The following is a 22,936-nucleotide window of genomic DNA, read 5'->3' as shown; positions in this document are numbered from 1 at the left end:
TAGACAATATCATTTGACATTGTGTGACCCTTGTAATACATTTTAAAATCTTTATTTGTTAACCTTGTGATGCTGGCCTTCTGTTTTAAATGCATTGCCATATGAAATAAAGTCTATTCCACTTTGTGTCTATGTGGTTGTTGTCATTCTCTTATACACTGTATTATGTATGTTAGTTAGAGTTAATAAATGACACATTTTCCTTTCGGTTATGGGTCATCTAAACAGAGATAACTGTGTATTTATTTTGACAATTGTCTAAATTGTAATATGTGTACAGCTGTAGATACAGGTTTCTGGTGATGAATATAGGTTTGTATTATATAGTGTATTTTCCCACAATACATTATACAGTTGTGTACAGTATGTGACTTGTTCTGTTTTACATTGTGTCCCTGTAACAGTTTGGCTTGAATAATACTGTATAATTATATACAAGAATTGGTTTGTTTGATACTGTGTATTCCACATTATGTAAATAAATGTTTTCAAAGTTGTACAGGGCTTAGTATAAATCCACAATTGATCATAAAACAGTTCATAGCTCATGCGCTGTATCTCCATAACAAAGTTTGTCACAGCAGGATTTAGGAGTAAAAACAGGTCGTAAAATGTGTTTCAATTACATCTCTTTGGTATATAGTAATGTACTTACACCAGTATTTGTTGCTCAATAGTTACAACATTCCATTATATTTTCTCCTTAAATGGGTAAAAGTGTAAAGACATTTAATTTAATGTATCCTTAAGGTTATTAGAAATGTGCATTCATGTATACAGTATATTAAGGTCCAGGGTATCATTATGCCATATTATAAACATCTTTTTGACATGAGGAATAATGATGAATCTCGTCGAACAGTAGAGAGGTGTTATGGTTAAAGTTTGTAGTAAGGGGGATCAAGCTAGGATGGACAGTCTGAATGAGCAGTGTGATGTTTACCAATTGAGGAAATAAAATCATCCTTAAATAAAGTTATAAATATAACCTATTTTTAGTCATGTTTTAGGGTGGGTATATCTGTACATTTTGCGTGTAGTCTTGCAAGTAATTTAACACTGCATTACAAGTTTAAGAGATTGTTTATCACTCTTCTGCTTGAACACATGCATTAACACCATAACAAGTTACATCTTGTTTTTAAGAGTTGATGCAGAGTCAAATTCATTTCATACGTTTGTTAAAAGCAATTGATGCATAGTTTAAAAAAAACTTTGATTCAACTGAAGTGTCTTAATATCAAAACATGTTCGTTGCCTGTAGTACCATTTGTGCCCGTTGGCAGTATAAGGATCAAAACGTTTTCCTCGGGACTTCTTTTTCCAAAAAAAGAACCACGTTCGTGGAAGTACTTGAGTATATGTACTTAATTACTTAGAGCAAATTACCCAACCCCTCGGTCCATTTTCTTCTTTTTCATCTTCTTTTCGCAGATGAGTGAGGCTGGGACCGAGGTTAGTCGGTACACGGTCCGTGACAAAATGAACCCAGCTATTCCCTAAACACACAAATAATATAGCACCGTGCAGTAGGGTTCGAACTCACGTTTTGTAGACAACCATTGCTTTTGTCTAGTTTGTGGACTAGTGTCTTTTATTGCGTTGTTTTGGTTAGATGCTACAATGCTAGTTTCATGTTTGCGCTGTTGCCAGGTTTTGTGAGAGAAATAAGCAACCAGGTCTATGAAAACAAGCCCAAAAGAATTACAAGAAAATAGCAGATCTACAATATATATTTGAGAATTACTGGTTTAAATAATAATTGGCACAAATAGGCAACTACAGTTTAGAAACAAGCCCAAATAAAACCGCAACCACCAATAAAAATAATGCTTGTTTCTTTACAAGCAACTTTACAGAAAAATAAGCCCAAAGTCGCTTATAATAAGCGGACATGGCAACACTTTTCAACACTTAATTGCTCGCAACTGCCATCTAGTGGATTAATAGGTGTACGACGCCTAAGTGATAGTTCACAAAAGGCAGTCATTTTATACAAATAATACAGTAATTGAACTAGCTTACACAACTTACCAGTAAGACTTAGATCAACATTAACTTCAATATATCTAGCTGCATTGCGCAAAACTGTGCACATAAAACAATATGGTTATAGCAAAGTTTTGGTGCCTCAGATTAGAGCATTCAGATATTTGAGAACACAGGTGTATATGTTCAAAATCTTGGGTCGTACTAAGTTACTGCTTGTCCGTGGCTGAAAACAACTTGGGTGCCCTCTTACATGCTGGACACAGAGTGTTTTAATGTTGACACATTTTGTAAATAGAAAGACCTTTTTGAGCGGTTAACCAGCGTCTCATTCGCAACTGAAACCCTGGGCTACCTACAAACCAAAATCTGTGACCTCATACAATTGCTTTTACAAGTATTTGATTAAAACTAAATTAAGATCTGTGACAGAGTAGCTTGACTGATTTACTAATGTTACACATTCATTGTATGTTATGCTGTATTGTATAACTTGTAGATTCTCAGTCCCACACAAGGTGCACATTCTGCTGTGACATGGAATCTAATATACTTGTGTTTATCTGTTTATCCGATGCTGTTAATGGGAGGCTGCCTTGAAGCCTGAGGAGCTGATTAATGCTACATGGGGAGCAGCTTGGGTGGATCTCGAATGCATTGGGTTGGTTGATTGTAGCCATGGTTGGGGTCTGTATAGACTATATAAAGGAGAGCTGCTCAGTAGAATGGGGGCTGCCATGGAGTGAGGTTGACACCGTACCTCTGTTAGTTAAGTTGTGTTGAATTTAAGTTTCTTTATTTCTTTTGTTGTTTCACCTATTGTTGTCCTGGCCTGGAATTAATACTGTTATTTTTACCTGCAAGCCTGCCTCCTGGTCCATTCATGACATTTAAAGGGTTTTTCACTGACTAAAATGCCGATATACCATCCCACTTGGTAACAAATGGTGGCAGTGGTGGTTTTTCACTGACTAAAATGCCGATATACCATCCCACTTGGTAACAAGATCTAAACATTATATTGAACATTATCCTTTGCCGATAAAACATTTGGTCCATTCGTTAAGTTTTGGACCTGATCCAATACATTCTTCCTTTAAAAAACTGTTCCCCTCTTGGTGCAGAAAATACAATCTCTTCATTCTTCTATGCTGTGATGAGTGTGCTCCTCCAGATGGTCAGGAACAGCTGTCACTGAAACACAAGAGAAAACAAGAACACATGTTGCATTAACCATGTTGGTAATGAAACATTAAAAACAGAAGAGGCTAATTGCATATCATAAAATAAATTAGGAGCAAGTAATACTGTCTCTACCAGGTGATTAAACACTGTGCATATTTAAACATGTTTTGTACCAAGGAGGGAGACTAGAGTAACCAGATGACTCGCCCCAAACACGCTCTCCCCCATTTTTCTCACTGAGCAGCGGTTCTTGTATTCTTGTATTTGTTTAACAGAGGATAAGGTTTGAAATAAGTTCAGGGTTAGGCATAGTTTTACTGAGGTTCAGTTTAGGAATAAGGTTATGTTTTGGCACCATTTTACTGAGATTACGTTTAGGAATAAGGTTATGTTTAGGCATAGTTTTACTTAGGTTACGTTTAGGAATACCAGGTGTATCCCGGCGTGTTTGCCCCGGGGCGACTGTGTTTTGGGGGCGAGTGTTTTGGTATTCAGATGGAGCTGGAAAGAGGGAAACAGATCTCTGATGTCAGTGGTGCTTGTGCTGAAACTTGACTCATTCAATAAGATATTAAGATCATTTGATAAACCACATGAACCCCAGTTTACGTATTCTGGGGGGGAACATAAACCAAACATTGCCAATCTAGCTCACAGTTACAACGCGCCGTGTTCCGACGCGCTGTGAGCTCATAGATTGGCAATGTTTAGTCTTTTTAGTCAAATATATCTTAATAAGATAACTTTTCCGAGGGCGAGTGTACAATTGTGTTCCAGCTGTCCTTTAGATGGATATTTCTTGGTTGACAATGTTTCTATTAGGGGTGGGACGATATGGGTACCTCACGATACGATATGTATCACGATATTAGGCCCACGATAACAATATATATCACGATATCTGAAAATGCCGATATATTGCGATATCACGATATATTGCATGAAATTTCACCAACGATATATCACGATATCTGAAAATATCGATATATTGCGATATCACGATATATTGCATGAAAATTCACCAACGATATATCACGATAGTCCTTGTATTCAATTCATAAACACATAAAATAGCACCAAACAGTTCAAAATCATCATTACACAAATACAGAGTAGGAAAAACAACGTATCACAAACTTAAAAAAAAAAAAAAGGAGGATATCGATTATTTATCGCGGGAGAAAGTATCGCGATATATCGATATATCGATATATCGTCCCACCCCTAGTTTCTATCGTCCATAATATAGCTCTGAAAGTGATCCAAATGATCGTGTATGATGTAACTGTATTAGGCAGATTGTTCTGTTTTCCCCTAAGCTAAAATCGAGTGTGGCGTTCCTGGGCGTTCACGTCTATCTCCGTGTGGATCTATAGTGTCCCAGTCTTTTCTTGACTAAATGTGTAACATTTTAACAACACATACTCAATGATACATTACTGTAACATGATGGTCTGTGGGAGTGATGAGTAGATTTCCTTCAACATGGTAGAAAGCCAGGGATGGGTCATTCAGATGGTCAGAACAGCAACATCCCACCAATAAGACAGCAGCTGAAACAGAGAAAACATGTTATATTGACCATTTAAACCCTCTACACTTGGTAAACTAAAAAAAACAGACAAAACTATAATCACAAAATATAATTTTGGATGCTGACTTGTACAGTCCTAGTTGATGCGTTTAAAGGGTGGATACCTCGGGCCTTTCTTGTGTTGGGGAGGTAGCAGTGTCGAGGAAAGCCTCTGGTTGTCTAGGGCTTGCCTGGGTTCGGTTGCTCAGGTCCCTGGTCAGGGAGAGATAGGGTTCACATCAATTAATGTATCATCAAAGTCTAAACCTTTTTTTTTTCTTTTGCAATTTATTTGGTTCCGGCCACAGTACACAGAGTCTTAAACCAAGATCATCTCTGCTCAGACAACCTAATTTTTGTGGTTTTGTGAACAAACCAACATTCAATAACGCACTTAACAATACTAAAAACACACAGAAGAAAAAAATACTACACCAACCTAACTAAAAACAATTAGAAGACAGCACAAAACAAAACAGTAAAATGTACAGGATCCATCACATTTTCTCAAAACCTGGAACAACTACATTAATGAATAGCTGTCACGTCTTTAAGAAATCTTTGTGATTATCATTTAGGCTGTATGTAAAGTTCTTTAGGGTAAGTATCCTTAACACTGTTTCATCCCCAAAAAAAGTCTAAAGCTTAACACATTTGGATTCGGATCGGTCACAACATTGGGGAATCACACATTGATCTGTGTCGTACCTGAACCGTGTTGTAGATGATGCGTATGGTTTTGCAGTCTGGGTGTTCTGGTAAAGTTTTGGGGATGATGCGGTACTCCATCTTCCATGCTGGATGGTTGCCTTTCTTCACACCGTAGATGGTCGTACAGTTGGCCCCTCTAACCTGGAAGAGAGGAGAGAAGTTTAAAGTTTACCACCTAAACTTGAATCGTCCACCAGTCTTGTTGCAGTGATGATAAAATAGTGTATTTGTCGGGTGTGCTTTTATGAGGACTCCTACCTGCTGTCCTTGTTGCACATGGCGGTACTGATGTCCACACTGGGCCTGTCTCCCCACTGACTTTGCCCTGGACACGGGCCCTACTTCTGAGCCTTTGTAGTCAAAAGGACCCCCTAACGGCTCCATACAAATGGTACAGTCCTAGCAGACAGGAGGAGGAAGTGGAAGCATGGAACATTAGAGTGGAGGAGGAGGCTACACACTGCTCTTTTTAATCTCCGAATCATCTCGGAAATCTCAGAGACAACAGCACAAAGGGGAACTTCAACTCACTGCTCCAATGCTACCGTTTGATTACAGAGAGAATTATGGTTCATACCTCCTCTGGATGACTTCTCTAGATACATTTTTCCATTTTCTCTGGAGTCTTGCATGGAGTGACTACACGAGAAGGACAAGAAAGCAGAGGACTGAAGATGGGAGAAATGGGAGGAGAATATGCATGAGTCCTTCCTATCATTAGTATTGAAGGAAATAGTTTAGAATCAAATAACAGAGGTGCTATTTTAAATGTACAACAAGCCTACAGGGATGAACATGATCATGGTGTGCAGTTTTGAGGCCATTCTGGAGCCATGTAGAACTTGGGCAATTGTTTGAGGACACGCGTTACTCCATATTAGGGCAAAATGTTGGGGCACATACATACAAACACTGTTGTTAACGGCTGACTTCTTCGGCGCTACGCCATTAAAAGGCACAATAGAATGGCACAGTAAGAGGTCCTGAGTTTGACAACCAAACAGTCAATTATTTTGTTATGGTGAGGTCCAAATATGGAGATGACTTCAGTGGTAGGCAACCTTTTCTTGTAATTGTACGGGCACTGCACTCACCTTTGTGCGTCTGTTTCTTGGTGGTCTTGCGGCTGCAGTGGCCCAGGCCAGGGATAGGCTTGATGTCCCTTTTGCTGATGGGAGGGTGGAAGACCAGCTTGGGCGGTCTTGCCAGACACACATCAGAATGTCCGTTATCCCTGCAGGGACGAAACAGATATTAGTATCAGGTTTGATACTGTGTGTGTGACTATACTTGTCAGGGTCAAATGTCCCCACAAGTATAGTAGAATTGACAAAATAGACATTGTGAGGGCAATTTTCAAGGTCCTCACAAGTGAAATAGTTTGTTTTATGGTTACAAAATATTTCTAGAGTTCAGCTTACAATAGGGAAAATATTCAGGTTAAGATTAGACATTTAACTTTTCAGATGGGGGTTTATGTGGCCAAATACATATCATTTTGGTGGTCATTGGCACACAACATTTTCAGAACTTTGGATTTAGAAGAATTTTTTAGAATCGGCCTCAGGTCTTAATGGGTTAACAACAACTTCAATGAGACATTACTTCACATGCATGTTGTAGGAGTGAAGTGATTTCATTCACCAGCAGCAAGATGTGATATTCATCATTGGACACATACTGTACAGCTGAGACAAAGAAAATACACATTAAACACTTAAACCCTCTCTGTAAAATGGACCTAAGATGCTAGATCTACAAGTTTACAATGCTCTGTGAAGCATTGTGTATCAAAACCTATTAAAAATAATTGGCAAACCTGATGTAATCAATATGAACAAGGAACAGTATGCATTAAACAAGACTAGAATTACAACTATATAAATGGATTCTAAATTGGACTAATATTTTACCCAACTAAAGGGCAGAGCAGTGGTGGACATTTTGTGGTTCCACAGATAGAATGTTTTAGGTTGTGCATAGAAATAAGAAATTTAGTTGTGTACACCAACAGCCTTTTGCCTTCATTAGCTGCCACCTAACTTTGTGTAAACATTTTCACAGTATATTTTATACACAGGTGCCAACCCATTCATTTTTCCTATTGAGATTTCTGAAAAGATTTTTTTTTTTAATTTAAGCGTGGAACCAAGCTATCTAGCCTCCTGGTGAGGTGAATAATTGAATATTTAATTGTATACTACATTTAATAGATTTTTTCGGCGGTTTTCATATAACTTTTTAAAGAATCAAATGCGTTATAGTCAGTAGGAGCCTGGGTGGCTACACACACACACACACACACACACCAAACTGTCTTTCGTCCCTTTTAGTTAACCAGCCTTATTTACTCCCTTTCTAAATATCGTCTTTACATCCAAATTAAACAGTTAAACCAACCACTTCATTATGTTGTGTCGTCAAAGCGCGCGCACGCGCGCACACCCCTCCACACACACACACACACACACACACACACACACACACACACAAACTGTTAACCGAGTTCTCTACGCTATTTCTAATCTACAACAAGTTATCAATGAAAGTAATTATCGTCATAAAACCCTTCATTAAAGATAATTCTTGCATGCCTTAGCATGAATTCATTATTTCAGTGCAAACAAGCACTTAGTGTTTGTTTAAAGGCCTTGTATTCCGATCGGCGTGCCATGCTCCGAGCAAACATCTCTAGTAGGGTCGAATACAATTATTATTACTGGCTTAAAACTGAATTCACATATACATACAGACATCTAACAACTGAAACTCACCTCTTGGGTCGGAAAAACTACTTGTTTGTAGCAATCTCTATGGGTTGAATCACTTCATCCTTAAACAGGAAAAAGCTATCGTCTCCCGTCGCTCTCCGATCAGGGATAATGGGGCGGTTCTTGTACTTCCGTTGTGCGCTTGAGTTGATTTTTGCCTTAGTATGTTTCCGCTGGAGAACCTTTCTTTCTTTCTTAACAATATATTACTATTTAAGTCCATGATTATATTGTATGACCAGAGCCAATGGAGTTTCAACCATGTAATGTTATAAAGAACAGTTCATCTCAAAGTCAAAGCAAGTTAACAATGTATTGCCATTTTACAGTGGCATACAACATAAGGTACTCTTTTTCTTAATAAAAGGAAGGATTATTACTGTTTTATTTCATAGCGATAAGTCCCATATAAGGCCAAAGTTCAGTCAACATGACAAAAGTCAACACAATGCATTAAAGCAATTTTTGAAAACTCATTAATGTAAGTTAAAATTCCTAACTTTAATATCAAAGGTCATTAAGTTAATGAGAAGTGAATTGACATAAACCTTTTGAGACTCTGAATTCATTAATGTAAGTTAAATTCCTAAACTTATCAGAGCTCATTGAGTTAAAGAGAAGTGAATTGTATTTGTTTTACAAAGTATCTTTACCAGTGTTGGAAAGTAACTAAAGTAATATGTAACTTAAAGTAATATTATTACTTTTTCCCAGTAACTAGTAACGTAACTAATTACTTTCACGTTTTGAGTAATATTATTACCTTTACTTTTTTTCAAAAAGTGATTTATTACTTTTTTTCACGAGCCTTGGTGGTACTCTGGGTTTGAGTGTGTTTATTTGATCCTGTGTTGTTTTTGGTCAATTGATATAATGGTAGACTGGTTGGGATCCAGTTGCTATGCAGGCTGCTTGCTGATCCGGTCTAGAGCGGATACGGAAACGTTGCGCACTTGTCTATGTGTGAATTATCAGCTGCGGAAGGGCGGGCCTTAAACCGGATCAAACAGTGTTGCCATGTCTGCTTATTATAAGCGACTTGTTAACCAATGAAGACGCGCTGTAAGCTTGTAGGTTGGCTATTTTCAATATATATATATATATATATATATATATATATATATATATATATATATATATATATATATATATATATATATACACACTCCTGAATGATGCACTAAATATCAGTCAGTCAGAAGAATGATTGTTTTGTTGAAGTTTACATTTCCTACACCCACCACAAACCACGATGATATGTGTTGCTATGGGAGCCTTTTTATTCTATTAGAATTACTTTTGTTTACAAAGAAATGAAGCACTTTATTTTCAGCAGTCATACAGAATGATTGATTTTTGATTTTTTACTTGCATTTGCTCCTACATTCTGCCACGATGATATGTGTTGCTATGGGAGCTTTTTTATTTTTGTATTTTGTTAGAATACATTTTGTTTAATAAACAACAGAAGTTGTTCAAAGATTGTGTCTCATGATGAGTCATTATCTGTTTGAGCCCAGGTGTTTGAATTTGAATATTTTTTAGGCAAAAAATACATGAAATACATTTAAAATACTTCCAAAAAAGTCCTTGCGGTCTTGTTTCCATTGAGGTCCTTAGTATTCAATTCATAGTCAAATGGTTTTCATTTAGTCTGTAAGTTATGAATTCATACACAGTAAAAGTCTTAGTGTTGATATAATTGAAATGAGTGTACAAATAGAACCAAATGGACCCGTCATGTGTACAGAACACTTTTCAGAGTTAAATCAACAATGAGGATTTTACAATGTAGGCTGCAGAAAAGAGAAAAAAAAACAACTGCTAATGTTGAAAATGCAAAGTCAGACTTTTGGGGAGAAAGGATGCAATTACTGGGGGCGAGAAAAAAAAAGTAACTAAGTAATAAGTAACTAGTTACTTTTGGCAGGTAGTAATAATTAAAGTAACTACATTACTTTTTAAACAAGTAATATGTAATAAGTAACATATTACTATGTTGTAGTAACTATTCCAACACTGATCTTTACTTACTGTAGTGGAGTGAAAGTACAATGTTTGCCCCTGAGATGTGAAGGAGTAGAATTGAATCTTTTTAAAACACATTATTAGAAAAATTAAATGTTGGCCAAGTGGCCTGGGCCAGCTTCTTCAGCTTCTGAAAGACAATGAAACATAAACATTGTTAGGTGTATTCATTGTAGAGTTAAATCACATTATGTTCCTTCATTTAGAGTTTTGCTTACACTCTATTGCTGGGGTCTTCAACGTTTTCAGGCCAAGGACCCCCTAGCTGAGAGAGAGTTGAAGCATGGACCCCCCTCTATATTGTATAACATTGTGTTTCAGATTAAACCTTTTCTGCCCTTTTTTCCCTTTACAGCTATAACTCTTTGTCAAAAATAGTTAATTTACAAGCTCATGCTATTTTTGGCTAAAGTTCTCCTCAGAAAACTATGATAGGTTTCAAGTGGTTAATGTAAATAAGAAGTAATCCTCTCTCACAAATATAGGCAAACCCCCTGTAACTCTGAGGACCCCCTAGAGGTCCCGGACCTACTGTTGAAGACCCCTACCCTATTGTATCGTATTATTTGCATGGGCCTGTAGTATTCAGTGTTAGCATGTAATTGGATCTTGTCTTATGTGTTTGATATGATAATATGTTTTAAAGTGTTGATTTGGAATTGAGCCTTATCTCACCTATGGCCCGTTCCTCCATTTCTATCTCCAAGAGGCGATGCTCCAGGGTCAGCCTCTCCACCTGTCGCCTCATGCGGTCTTGGTCCGCCTCTCTGCGTGTGGCCTCCTGGTGAAGGTGGGTGACCAAAAGGCCCTGCTCCCGGTTTCGGGCCTCCATGGAAATTACATCGTTTTGAGTCTGGATCCTGGCCTTCTCGGTCATTTCGACCATTTCTGTTATGGTCGACGCCGGGTCCCGTATCACCCGCTGAAAATAATTTAAATCATATATAATGTTATCGGTGGACCGTGTTGATTACTTTTATTAGGCTTTGGCAGGAAATATATATGCCCCTGGCTAGGCATCTAATATGAACATGAAGTTGGAGTTATATTAGCTTTTTTTTAACCATTCTTCGTCGTCATGGTTAATTATCTTTCAGGCCCTTTCACGAAAATGCATGGTGTTTCGTTGATATTTGTCCTATAAGGTTACATAGATTGTATCGGCTATAATGTGAAGACATTTAAAACCGTAGGCCTATGTGTTTCATACCTGGAGGGAATTCAATTAAAGCTAGTTAATGTTAGCAGAGGTTTTATATAACGTTAGACCCATTTAATTGTTCCAAATATGGGCTGTATTTGGTACCGATAGAACTTTAATGTTTAACTTACAATTATCTCTTCAAATCGGTGCTGCATGACCAACACGTGGACAGAGGGAACCGCTCCTGTTGCTCGTGCCATTTTTGTCAGATGAGTAGTGTGGGGTGTGTCGCTGCGTGGTCGGTTTTTAATCAGGTGGAAAGTGGGTGTGTTCGATTCACCATTTAGCCCGTTTCTCTACCTTATGGCATTACAGGTGTTCTCGATTTGAGCAGATATATGGGCGGCGCTGTGGTTTTTTTCTAATGAGGGGAGCGCTCGTTAGAAGTATCACGATCACATGTTGTGTTTTCCCGGAATTTCAAAAGTTAAGCCCCAATTGACAATGTTCCACAGTACCTGGTGGTTATATCTGAGAATGCAATAATACTTTTGGAATCTACAATAGGCCATATCAAGTGGACCTTTGTTTGTTTTAAATGTTAGAATTTGTTTTTGTAAGCATTCTAAAATTTTTATTCAAAGTAAAAAAAAATGACATTATAAAGAAATAGAATAGAGTGTATACATTGTACCATCTTATGTTGAAATTGTTTTATTTGTCTACATCAAATCAAATGATATTATGTTAAGAAATTTGTGGGATAATAATAGGCAATACAGATGTATGTTTGAGACTATATTTTTGTAAATTATACATTTCTCAGGGGTGTTTCATTATTTGTTCCTTTCATGAAGTTGTTTTGAAATCAAATGCTTTTAATGCATTACGTGGGTGAAATTGGTTAGCTTGATGAGTTCGTTTGATTACAAGTGTCAATTAAATGTTAAATAAGATACAGTAGTGTTCGGATTTCAATTGCTGTTGCATTCAGCTTGCTGAATTCATGCGATCATTAAGAAATTCTACCCATATAAGTAGGCTATTAAGTTTTTTAAACTGATTTGTTTATATGTTCAATTCCAACTTATGTTTCCCTGTAGTGCATTATATATTATAGCAATGTTTTAAAGTTTGTATCGATACGATAACAATGCTTTCACCCTAATGCTACATAACCTTTACCAGCTGGTAATCATACTATAAACGTAGTTTACATGAACACATCTCTTCATAAATACATTTGGGTTGAAAATATGGGTGTGTAATAAATATCAGACATAACGTATTTTCATTTATATTTTTTATTTATTTTCCTTGGCGTTCATTTATTCCATCCATGCTGGCTGCTTTTGGTTCTGTTGGTAGAACGAGTATATAGGAGTAAGGTCGATTATTTATTACAAAGTTTTTGTTTGCACAGTGATGACATTTAATCAAAGAACATTAAACATGTTGAGAATAATATTCCCTCACCATTTGTGAACATTATTGCACAGGTTGGACATGCGCTGTTTGGTTCTGCTACGTGTTGTTCGAGGTCTTTTTTGTTGACGAGCAGTTCTCCGTTTTTGATGCACAGTTGGGATAGCTCTCTTTTGAGTCCATCTCTCTCTTCCTCCAGGAGCTCCAGGTTCATCATCACCTGCGTGCCCAAAGCCTCAATGTGTGGTGCCATCTTTTCTTTGGGAACATTCTTGTCCCCACATCGGTACTTGCAATAAAAGCAAAAGAATAATAAAATGAACTCGACATTTCAGTAGAATGGAGTCTTAGGAGTAACATTCTTCTTTGTCCAGGCCCTGATTCTTACGTTGAGATGTGTATTACCACCTGCATACATTGAACATAGTATTTATAGTTTTTACAGAATCTGCTTATGTGCAATTAATATATATTGTCAAATGATAGATCTTACATTCAACAATTGCAGTTTCTCTCGAATCATTCTTCCTTCAGCTGTGAGTCCTTCGGGAATTTTTGATGGGGAGTTCTTTTTTCTTCTTTTTGTGGATATGCTGTGTATTGTGTGTGTGGATCTGCTGGTGTGTTGGTCTTGGCGAAATAATGAGGGATGAGGCGTTTTTTCTTATAAAGATGCTCATGGGCGTCAATGATTTTAGGTGTGTTTTAGGTACAAGTTCAGTCTTGCACTGTCAAGTGGTTGATTGTTAATTGTACACAAAAAACAGCGTTTTTGTGGACAGGAATGTCGCCATGGTTACGGGTGCGAGCTATGGTACAAGCTGTCTCTCGGGTTGCCAGATCATGTGCGCATATCCCCCCACGGGTATGGACTAGTACAGGTGTCTTCTTTATTTCACAAGGTTTTCTTTTATTTTGCGTTGTTGTCCATGGGTAAAATAAATGAGTAATGTGAACAGGCAGCTGTGCATACTTTATGCAATCATATAATGTATTTGTGCATAACTATTAAATGTTCTGTATTCACATGTATTAGTGTATACAGCATGCCTTGTTCACAGATTTGAAAGAGAAGCACTGTTTCTGAAGCTTTAGTTCCAAAAATGATGAATAAATGTGTGTGCCAATTCATCATATATACTTTGACATCAAAGTGGCATGTTGTAGCAACTCTCTGTGCGTCCGAACGATTGTGACAAGAGGGGCCATTAAGTGGAGTGGTCCGATATTTAACAAGTGGTTTGTTCCAACGACACTTAGTAATGAGAATGGAATGAGGAAATGCTCTGTGAAACTCAATGAGGAAGTTTGGAACTACAGCCCAGCTGCACTGCGGCGAGTGAAAACGGAACGTAACTCTCTCTTATACAGCTCTGGTCTGATCCAGGCATGTGACACTACAACCAATGACATTCAAACGGAACATCCAATGACCAGGTAGTTTTCACTGGCACACCCACAAGCACTTGTCTTTAAACCCGGAGCTATATCATTGCCTCATTCATTCATTCCAACGACTGCAGCAGAACCTCTCACAATATAAAACTCAGCGACACGATGGCCTCTCCCACTAAGATTCCCTCTGGAAAATCAACGGAATCAGCAAATATTAGCGAGAAATTTCATCTTTTAACCGTAAGTTTAAACATTTAACCGTAAACGGTTATTCAAGATGTTTTTTATGTAAGACAAGACGATGCTAAGTTAACGGTTTAAAGTTTGTCTACACTGTGTGATTCGATTTTTTTATTTGTTTCTTTACAGTATGCTTGTGAGGATGAGGGAGTGACAAAAGAGCAGATTAAGGCGGATTTGCACGACTTAAGTGTCAAAACCATGATCTAGCTCAACTCACTAAGCCACAACAAAGAGATGCTGGCCCAAAAAATAGCCAGCATGAGACAGAAAAATGCTAACCTGAGCAAAAATATCAGCTATCTGCAAAGGCGCAAACGTCCCCAGCAGAAGAACTGTGCATCCTGTGACGCCTTCTTTAATGAAGGTAAGATATATTTAACATTCATGACATATATCTTAATCGTAATATTGTAGAATAAACATATTAACACAATTAATTTATGTTCTGTAACGCCAACTTTAGCACTTGAGGAGGACATGGACTGTGTTCCTGTAACTCCACCAGCAGAGGAGAAACCGGGAGTCCAGACCCTGGCAGAGGAGGAACATGGAAATCACGAGGACCAGGAGAAGCAAGAGGGTGACCTGGGGGTCCAGGAAACGGAAGAAAAGTTGAAGGAGATTGAGGAACAGGAGTCAGAGATTTCTCTGACTCCTGTCCCTCCATCTCCTTCTCCAAAAAAAAAAAAAAAAAAGACCACCTGACAGATTTAATTTCAATAAATGTTATTACAATACAAAGATGGTTGTCCAATTCTTAAAAGCCTAAAATGAGGTAATGTTAAATGTAGCTAAACATATATACTGTAGGCCTACAATTGATGCACTTCATTATCAACACTGTGTAATGTCCTGTTAATTTTTTTGGAATTCGTAGAATGGGTTCATTGTCTGCACAGTAATAACACAAATACAACAGATAGATAATATGTGTGCTGTTTAATTGAATGCAAAGAAACAACGGAATATAGATCAAGAAGATGATACCATTTCCTGATGGAGAACTATGTTATACATAAAATCTTGGAATTTAGACTCTAGGTAAAAGTATCAATACTGTGATTTAGATGTACTCTGTTACTGTTACTGGACAGGTAGTAAGTCCAGATCTTAACATGTACATGAAACAAGTATTGCTATCAAATTAACCAGGTAGAATTATTCATGCAGAAGGTCCCTTTTTACAAGTTATCAAATGTCTTGAAAGTATTTAATCTACAAAACCAATATGCACCAGATGGGAGTTTATAGTTCGCCTAGTTTGGCTCCGCCTCGCTACTCCGACGCCTTGCTACTCCGACGCCTCGCTACTCCGACGCCTCGCTGCTCCGACAGCCCGCGAGTCCGACAGCCGTCCCTGGGCGCGGAGGTGGACCGGGGGTCCCTGGCTCCAGAGGCTCGGGCCTCTGGAGCCTCTCCGGCCAGGGACCCCCAGGGACCCCCGGGGAGGCTTTGACCCGGCCCAGGGAGCTTCGAAGCTGGGTACTCGCTCCAGTCCGGGGGACCCACGCCTCCGGGGGACACCCGGCTCTGCAGGCGGTCCCGTGGACCCACTCTTAAGCACCCCTCAGCGGGCGTTAAGTGAAGTGGCAGGCCGCGGCCAAAGCACCGCGTGGACCTGGTGGTACAAACGGCCTGGCGCGCCCATGGGACTATTATGGACTTGGCGTGTTGGACCCGGCTCACCGGCCGGTCCCGTGGACCCACTCTTAAGCACCCCTCGGCGGGCGTTAAGTGGAGTGGCAGGCCGCGGCAAAAGCACCGCGTGGACCTGGTGGTACAAACGGCCTGGCGCGCCCATGGGACTATCATGGACTTAGCGCCTTGGACCCGGCAGAGGCCAGGCCCGGGCCTGGCCCCGGGCCGGGGACAAGCCTGCTCCTATGCCCCGTTCCCGGGCGGCGCCGTCACCCCTGGGAGTGCGGCACGCTCTGAAAAAGGTTGTTAGTTTAACGTCAGGTACGCCGGGGGGCCACGTGCCGGCCCCGGCATCCCGGACAAAAGGTTGGATCGAGGGTTGACTCTCAATAGATCGCGGTCATACAGCCGCTCTGCTACTTACGAGATCCTGACCCAGAATCAGGTCGTTTACGAGTCATTTGGCGCCAAGTTGTTCACAAACATGAAGTGCGCGTCCGGAGGGGGGCCGCCATCTTTCGGCGACCCCCCGGCCCAGTCACGAACGGCCCTTAAGTTTCAGCTTTGCAACCATACTCCCCCGGAACCCAAAGACTTTGGTTTCCCGGGCGCTGCCCGGCGGGTCATGGGTGTAACGCCGCCGGATCGCGAGTCGGCATCGTTTATGGTCGGAACTACGACGGTATCTGATCGTCTTCAAACCTCCGACTTTCGTTCTTGATTAATGAAAACATTCTTGGCAAATGCTTTCGCTTTTGTCCGTCTTGCGCCGGTCCAAGAATTTCACCTCTAGCGGCGCAATACGAATGGCCCCGGCTGTCCCTCTTAATCATGGCCCCAGTTCAGATAATAAAACCCACAAAATAGAACCAGGGTCCTATTCCATTATTCCTAGCTGCGGTATTCAGGCGACTCGGGCCTGCTTTGAACACTCTATTTTTTTCAAAGTAAACGCTCCGGACCCCAAGCAGGACACTCAGCTAAGAGCATCGAGGGGGCGCCGGAAGGCAGGGACAGGGACGGACGGTGGCTCGACTGGCGTCGGACCGTCAGCTCGATCCCGAGATCCAACTAGGAGCTTTTTAACTGCAGCAACTTTAAGATACGCTATTGGAGCTGGAATTACCGCGGCTGCTGGCACCAGACTTGCCCTCCAATGGCTCCTCGTCAAAGGATTTAAAGTCCACTCATTCCAATTACAGGGCCTCAAAAGAGTCCTGGATTGCTATTTTTCGTCACTACCTCACCGTGCCGGGAGTGGGTAATTTGCGCGCCTGCTGCCTTCCTTGGATGTGGTAGCCGTTTCTCAGGCTCCCTCTCCGGAATCGAACCCTGATTCCCCGTTACCCGTGGTCACCATGGTAAGCACGTAGCGTACCATCGAAAGTTGATAGGGCAGACACTCGAATGACACGTCGCCGCCGCGGAGGGCGGGCGATCTGCCCGAGTTTATCCAGAGTCACCAAAGCGGACGACGCGGAGCCCGAGAGCCCCGCGCCGCGAGGGTTTTGGATCTGATAAATGCACGCATCCCCGAAGGTCAGCGCCCGTTTGCATGTATTAGCTCTAGAATTACCACAGTTATCCAAGTAACTGAGGAGCGATCAAAGGAACCATAACTGATTTAATGAGCCTTTCGCAGTTTCACTGTACAAGCCGTTTGTACTTAGACATGCATGGCTTAATCTTTGAGACAAGCATATGCTACTGGCAGGATCAACCAGGTAGGCCTCCTGTTCCGCCGCGGACGTCGCGCCCAGCTGAGGCGCGCGCCGTGGGGTTGCCGGTCCGCGGAGGCCGCCGAGGCCCCCCGTGAGGAGGGCGGCGGTGTCTCCCGGAGGCGCGCACTGCGTCGGTCACCACTTCTTCCGTTGCCCCTTAGCCGGACGAAAGCATGTTACATGTTACAACGTTCATACAGGTTGTTGATAAGATGTTTAACATAGCCGTTTGAGTCACGACAACAGCGTTAGCATTAGCCGCATGCTAATGCTACGCGTTCCTTGGCTTAGCTACACGCTAACGGCCCATTATAAATGGTAAATGGTAAATGGTGCATTTATATAGCACTTCTATCCGAAGCGCTTTACATTGATTGTGCCATTAACCCATTCACACACACATTCATACACCGATGGCGGAGGAAACCATGCAAGGCACCAACCTGCTCATCGGGAGCAATTAGGGGTTCAGCGTCTTACTCAAGGACACTTCGACACTAACTCTAGGGGAGCGCCCCAGCCCGGGATCGAACTGGGAACCTTGCGGTTTTCCAGTTCACTCTACCCGGCCACTCTACCCCTGAGCCACTGCCGCCCCATAGGCCCCATTATAGGCAGCTCTTGGCTAGTAATCCTTAAACCCAACTAACGCCAACACAGTAATGGACATAAGCGTTCACATACATGCTTTAGACACTATTAGCAACAACCAGCAGCAACAGAATCCAAGTATATCAGGCCACGTTGACCACGTTAGCCGCATGCTAACGGCTCATGTTAAGCACCCCTAATCATTGAAATACACCGATCGCCGCTATCGCAGTAGTGGACATAAACATTCGTTACATTAGTAGGAGGCTGCAATGACCTCAAAGTCTTGACAATATGAATGACAGGGCGATTTATTAGAGAAATGATTGTGCTTGTGCTGTCCAGCTGGGCTCGCACAACAATCACGGAGCCCAGCCGTTTGCATAGACCACGGCAGCGCTTGTTTCTCGCCCGTTTCACGGATGGTCGCAGATGATGATGATTGGCTGTTAAAAGAACCATCCGGAAGTAAATTGCGAGCTGGCGAAGTGATTAGCATAAGTATTGGAGCATAATGCGGTTTGATATTAATTGTACATCATGCAAGTACAGTAACGGTATGGGAAGCAGCTGGTGTTACAGGCAGAATATTGAGGAATTTGGGGGGGAAATGTGGAGTTAGTTGGGCCATGTGTCTGCTTGGAGACTGGCCCCATACACTCCCCATACACTCGTGTACACTCCATGAGTGTGGCCGCCAATTATGGTAGCAGGATATACAGTATATATTATTCATTTTCCTAATGTTTAATCTCTGCTCCTACACTATTCCTAGCAGGGGCATCACGGCCATTCACTGTGCGTACGACGCCACACCCTCACTCTCACAGATCCCTGATTTCATACTCCCCACTTTTTGCAAAAAAAATATTATATATATAATATAAATATATATATATATTTTTTTATAATAAATTGGTAAAATCAGGCAAAAATAAGAATTAAATAACATAACCCTAACCTAACCCTAACCCTAAAACCGAAATAAAGTAACAAAAAAACGAAAGAAAACGTAACAAAATCCACCAAAAAAACGATTCCTAGACTTTATGCCATCAATGGCAAAACAGTGTCAAACTGACAACCAATCTGAGGACTTTTAAATACAAAACTAAATCATGTCTATTAGAAAAGGTTCCCCTATAGAGGGTCTTTAGACTAGGAAAGATAAGGTAGCACTTGTTTGTGTACTGTGTATGTTACATGTGTTCTTGTATTGTTTGTATGTATGTACTGTAAATGTTACTTGTGTTTTGTATTGTTGTGTAATGTGTACTGTGTATGTCACTTGTGTCTATGTAGTGTTTCGGTAGTTATATGTGTTTTGTATTGTACTGTATTTTTAACGTATTGATTGTTAATTGTAAGAGGACCTCAACGGAAATAAGTCTCAGGACTTTCTTGTGTTATCCTCGAACTGCGGTGACCATGTGGTTTTTGGCTTTTCAAATAAATCAAATCAAATCAAAAAAAATAAAATGTTCAGCGGCACAAAACATAACAAACCTATAAAGACATGAAAGGAAGTGTCCTGCTTCCTGCTTAGAGGAAGGTGACAACTAAAAAACACACAATTATAATGATCCTGTCAGAATATTACAGACTAAAATACATTATGTAAAACATCTGAAAGATGTGAGAGTGAAGGAGGAACAACAATTATAACAGCTAAAACTAACTAATATAACTGCAGGCTGAAACTGTAACTTAAGCACAGGCAGCATTTCAGGAAAAACTAATTACCTGTAATTCCCATTTCCATAATAGCATAGTGTAGTTCCAGTTGTTACACTGTTTATGATATATTGATTAATTGATTTATTGATTAATTGATTTATTGATTTATTGATTTATTGATTTATTGATTTATTGATTTATTGTGTGTGTGCACGCACAGGCAAACATGCGCACACATGCAAACACACAACACACACGCACAGGCGCACAGGCACACACACGCTCACACACACACAGGCGCACACACACACACACACACAGGCGCACACACACACGCACACGTGCACGCACGCACGCACGCACACACGCACGCACACACGCGCACACTAGGGCTTTCACCGACTAGTCGACTAGTACAAGTAAGACGCGCGAACGCTGGAAGCGAACGCAGCTCGAAAATATTGTGTATTTACGGACTTGTAATCCGTGTGTGTGTGTGTGTGTGTGTGTGTGTGTGTGTGTGTGTGTGTGTGTGTATGTGTGTGTGTGTGTGTGTGTGTGTGTGTGTGTGTGTGTGTGTGTGTGTGTGTGTTGCAGGCTGTGTCTAAATTCCTGCACTCTGGCGCCCTCTACATAGGTAGTGCATGAACACAGAGACACACACAGAGACACACACCCACAACCCAAGCAGAGTTACATAGTAAGCTCCACTTGGTCGGAGCCGCGTTCGCAATAACCACTAGTCGACTCTGTTGGTACTAGTCGAATAGTTGAAAAGAAAAAAATATATATATATTTTGTAATTTGTTTTAATGCCATAGTAATGGCCCATCTTGCTATTATTATTATCCTCCTGACTTTATTTTGTATCAAAAGGGGGTAAAAAGTTGCCCAATAAAAGCCTATTATTGGGCAATGGGGACGCTGCTGTGGTAATGTGCTGCTGTGCCAGAAGCGCTTCCCTTAAAACGCCATAAAAATAAGGGCAGGAGGATAATAATAATAGTAATATAGTAGTAGGATGGCATTAAAACAATGCCCCCCCCTTAATTTATTTTTATTTTTTTTAAAAATCTAAATTTCGACTAGTCGACTAGTACTTGGTCAAATGAGTCGACTAGTAAAAATCATTAGTTGTGAATGCCCTAGCGCACACACACACACACACACACACAGATAGAGAGCAATGTAAAAAGTAGTAACTAACAGTCAGTCCAGTAGATGGCAGTATTAGTTTACCTTTTATTCCAGAGAGTGGTTTAAGTGATACAAGCTTCTAGATCATGTGACAACAAACTGTCTTTCTGTCTGTCTGTCTGTCTGTCTGTCTGTCTGTCTGTCTGTCTGTCTGTCTGTCTGTCTGTCTGTAACAGTAAAGGTTATTGCTGTTTATTTACATGAAAAACAATGAAGTTTAAGTTTTAATCACAGGTTAAGGATGTTGATGCTGATTTGTTAAACAATGTTTAAATGAAGTGATGCAACACAACTCTAATTAAAATAAATCCTAGATCAACAAGTCCTTGATTAGTCCTAAACTAAGCTTTATTTAACCCTTGTTGGTGCTCATTTCACTGTGAAATGGAATAGATTAGATTCAAAGTGTCCTTATTGTCATGATGTGTTTACATTGTCAAATAAAACAATACATAAATAAATGTACAGTCAGTCTGTCAGGTTGTTCAACATGTCTCTCTAGTAACTGGTGATGTTTAATACAAGAATAATTCTGATTGGCTGCTGAGTGAATCATGAATTGAAATTAAAGGTTGGGGAGTTTCCAGAGAGAAGCTTCACACACACACACACACACACACACACACACACACACACACACACACACACACACACACACACACACACACACACACACACACACACACACACACACACACACACACACACACACACACACACACACACACACACACACACACACTTCTCATGTGACACTTTGATCACATGACCAGTGTGTTTTTAAAGGCATTTGATGGTTTCAGCAGTGAGATGTAATGAGGCTTAGATTGATGTTTAATTAACATGAACAGCATTTCACACACACACACACACACACACACACACACACACACACACACACACACACACGTGTGCACACACACACACACACACACACACACACACACACACACACGTGTGCACACACACACACACACACACACACACACACACACACACACACACACACACAAACACACACACACACACACACACACACACACACACACACACACACACACGCGCGCACACGTGCACACACACACACACACACACACACACACAACACACACACACACACACACACACACACACACACACACACACACACACAAACACACACACACACACACACACACACACACACACACACACACACACACGTGCACACACACACACACACACAAACACACACACACACACACACACACACACACACACACACACACACACACACACACACACGTGCACACACACGGACACACGCGCACACACACACACACGCAGACACACAAACAAACAGACACACGAACAGGAGTGTAGCCTGAGACGTTCTGGTCATCTCAAAGTCTAGACCAGGGGTCTTCAACATGTGGTCTGGGACCCCTAGAGGGTCAAACACCACGCCCAGTGAGCTTGTAGATCTATAACTTAGGTGTAGATCTATAGCTTGTAGATCCATAACTTGTAGATGGACTATTTTCTACTAAGAGGTTTTGGTGTAGAGGGAAGAAAAGAGTGAACCAAGTACAGAGGTCAAGGTCAAGTTTACTAGGTAGCGTATTGAGGGTTTAAGTCACACATGGGCAACATACGGCCCGGGGGCCGG

The 22,936-nt window shown here is 40.7% G+C and overlaps 1 protein-coding gene across 2 annotated transcripts in view; it reads left to right on the top strand.

Annotated features, from left to right (window-relative positions):
- Positions 1–22,936, top strand: part of LOC308087883 (H-2 class II histocompatibility antigen, E-S beta chain-like) — a 66,229-nt gene that overhangs the window by 28,098 nt on the left and 15,195 nt on the right. The window lies entirely within an intron of this gene.

The sequence above is a fragment of the Gymnoscopelus braueri genome (genome assembly GCF_963280865.1).
Source record: "Gymnoscopelus braueri genome assembly, chromosome: 7".
Classification (NCBI taxonomy): Eukaryota; Metazoa; Chordata; class Actinopteri; order Myctophiformes; family Myctophidae; genus Gymnoscopelus; species Gymnoscopelus braueri.
The sequence above is the reverse complement of the archived record's forward strand: the minus strand, read 5'-3'. Positions and strand labels throughout refer to the sequence as shown.